We start from the raw sequence: 3,120 nt of genomic DNA, 5'->3' as shown, positions 1-3,120 counted from the left end.
AAAGAGCAAATCTGGGGGTGACAAGGGCTATTAGCCCTGCTCCTGCAGAACCCCAGCTGGTGCGGCACGGAGCCCCAGGGCACTGGGGGACGGAGAGCGGCCCTGCCACGCCTCCTCTCCTGCTACTACACAGCCACCCCGTGCCGTGTGCTGGGCACACCACCCTGCCAAAGGGCAGCCAGGCCTGGGCTGTACGGACACTGGAAGAATCACAGAAGATTAGAGTTGGAAGAGACTTCAGGAGGTCACATCTAGTCCAACCCCTGCTCAAAGCAGGACTAACCTCAGCTATATCATCCCAGCCAGGGCTTTGTCAAGCCAGGCCTTAAAAACCTCTAAAGATGGAGATTCCACCACCTCCCTAGGTAACCTATTCCAGTGCTTCACCACCCTCCTAGGGAAAACTTTTTCCTAATGTCCAACCTAGACCTCCCCCACTGCAACTTGAGACCATCGCTCCTTGTTCTGTCATCTGCCACCACCGAGAACAGCCTAGCCCCATCCTCCCTGGAACCCCCTTTCAGGTACTTAAAGGCCGCTATCAAATCCCCCCCCATTCTTCTCTTCTGCAGACTGAACAAGCCTAGTTCCCTCAGCCTCTCCTCATAAGTCTTGTGCTCCAGCCCCCTCATCATATTTGTTGCCCTCCGCTGGACTCTCTCCAACTTGTCCACATCCTTTTTGTAGTGGGGGGCCCAAAACTGGACACAATACTCCAAATGTGGCCTCACCAATGCCGAATAGAGGGGAATGATCACTTCCCGTGATCTGCTGGCAATGCTCCTACTAATACAGCCCAATATGCTATTAGCCTTCTTGACAACCAGGGCACACTGCTGACTCCTATCCAGCTTCTTGTCCACTGTAACCTCAGGAAGCTGAGGTAGCGTGGACAGTGATGCTGGCTGCTCGGGGCGTGCACCCCGCAGGTTCCAGGACACCAGCCTGCCCCAGACCTGGGAGTCTTTGGTTTCTGACTGTATGTTTGCGGCTGTGAGGTTAGGGCCTGCTGCTCCTTTCCTGATGCGATGCCGCCTGCCTCCTGGAGCAATGGAAGAACTAGGAGCTCTGCTCGCTGGGCCCTTTGGAGGCCTCCTTAAAGGGGACAACTTGTGCTTTGGCGGTTTTCTTAGCCTCCCTGTTCTCAGTTCTGCACAGCCACCCATGCTGAGCGAGAAGGTCCTGGCCACCCTCTATACACAGAGCAGCAGCCCTATGGGCTCCGTGGGGCTGGCTGGGGACAAAATAAAATCCCCGACAGCTGACGAACATCGGAGGGGCCTGCTCAGACACCTGATTGCAGCAGCAGAGGGGAGAGAGGGGCGGAAAGGAGCTGCCCTTTGCTGGGCGTGGGCACAGCACAGTGGGTCAGGTTATGCCCGGGGGGAGAGCTGAAAATGAGCTGTTGGGATGTCTTTCCCATGGCTCCGGCAGTCAAGGAGTTAATGTTCTGTGTGCTGAGCAGAGGGGAAGGCGCCAGGGTGAATCCCTGTCCCTGGGGGAGGCAGCTGTGAGGGAGCTCAGGGGTGGGTTCCCCAGAGCTCATGGGGAGGGGCTAACAGAGCCAGGGCACTCTGGCAGCCAGCGGTCTGTGGCCCAGGCCGGTCCCTGGCGCAGTGCAGGAAGGCAGTAGGCTGGTCCCTGTGTCAGACAGCGAGAACCACTGTCCCCTCCTTGATCACGGAGTCCATCGCCTTGCCAGAGCAGCGCACTGCCCCACACCAGAGGCTTGTCCGCTCTGGCTGGAGGCCAGATGTGCAGCTCAGGCTGAGAAGAGAAGAGGTGTGTGCCCGGGGCAGGGAAGTGTGTGCCAGCCCCCTGGATGGGGAGCCAGTTCCCAGTCCTGGGAGCACGCCCAGAGCCACTCGGCGTCGGCTCCTGGACCCAGGTTCATGGCAGGAGGGGCTATGCTCATCCGCTGAGCCGGCAGCATCCTCACGACGGCCCTCCTCCTGGAGCACAACGCCTCCCGGCAGGATCTCCCCACAGTGGCCTGGGCACCAGGCTCCTGGCAGCCATCCACGCTGTTTGATCCCGAAGTGCTGACTGGCCCAGGGCCTGGCAGGGTTGGACGGACGAGGCCCGTCTTGCAGCGGCTCAGCACGTTCCTCCCTGAGATCCAGGAGGCAGGCGTGTAATCGCTCCTCAGCTGGGGGCTGGGACAGACGCAGCCTGCCTAGCAGGCAGTGCTGGCTGGGGGCATGGGGGATGGCGTGGCAGGGTCTGAAAGCCTGGCCCTGGTCTGTGATAGGGATACTGCCCCTCCGCCATTGCACGAGGAAAGCACCGAACTGCAGGGTGCCCCACGGTTCTCAGCGCTCTGCTCTCCTACCTGACGAGGAGCAGACGGCCAAACCCCCTCAGCCCCGGCCTGTTCTGAATCAAACGGGGGTAAGAGGCTGCCAGTGCTCGCCTGAGACGCCCCCCGCGCTAGCAGGTGCTGGGCCTGCAGGGACGGGGCACGTGGGTTCCGCTGAGCCCGGGGGCAGAGACTTGTCACCCTCGCGAGAGAGGGCCTGGGGCACAGGCCGGGGCCCCCGAGGGAGACGATCTGACCCGATCCCGGCTGCTGGGCTGACGGCGCCAGGCCCCAGGGAGGCGCGTCTGCGAGCGGGCTGGGAAAGGCGCCACGCTGCGTCCCAGGCCCGGGCTCTCGTTGGCGCAGCAGCACCTGCTTGCCTTGCCGGCCCTGCCCGCGGCTCCCAGGAGCTATGGTGGGCTGCGGGGCCCCCAGCTGAGCTGAGCTGAGCTGAGCAGGAGCTGGGGCAGGGGGAGTGGGGCAGAGACTGGAGGGGGCGGGGATGGGGGATGGGCTAGGGCAGTGCAGACAGTGTCGGGGGAGGGCGCTGGGGGCACGGGGGGCGCTGGACTGGGGCAGGGAGGGGGCAGGGCAGGCAGTGGGGGCGGGGCAGTGGCCGCAGAAAGGAAACGCGGGTTGGGGGAGGGGCGCTGGGCCGGGCTCTCGGAGGCGAGGCAAGGCGGGGCTGCGGAGCGCCCGCCAGGCGGCGCTGCAGCTACTCTAGCCGGCGGCCGGAAATGGCGGCCCGGGCTCTATGGTAGCCTGGCCGGAAGCGGAAGCGGGGCGCCGGGCCGCAGTAACCTGGTAACGGGGCGCACGGG

This window comes from Emydura macquarii, unplaced genomic scaffold (assembly GCF_026122565.2).
Source record: "Emydura macquarii macquarii isolate MOO-44397 ecotype Brisbane River unplaced genomic scaffold, CSIRO-AGI_Emac_v2 contig_71, whole genome shotgun sequence".
Taxonomy (NCBI): Eukaryota; Metazoa; Chordata; order Testudines; family Chelidae; genus Emydura; species Emydura macquarii.
The sequence above is the reverse complement of the archived record's forward strand: the minus strand, read 5'-3'. Positions refer to the sequence as shown.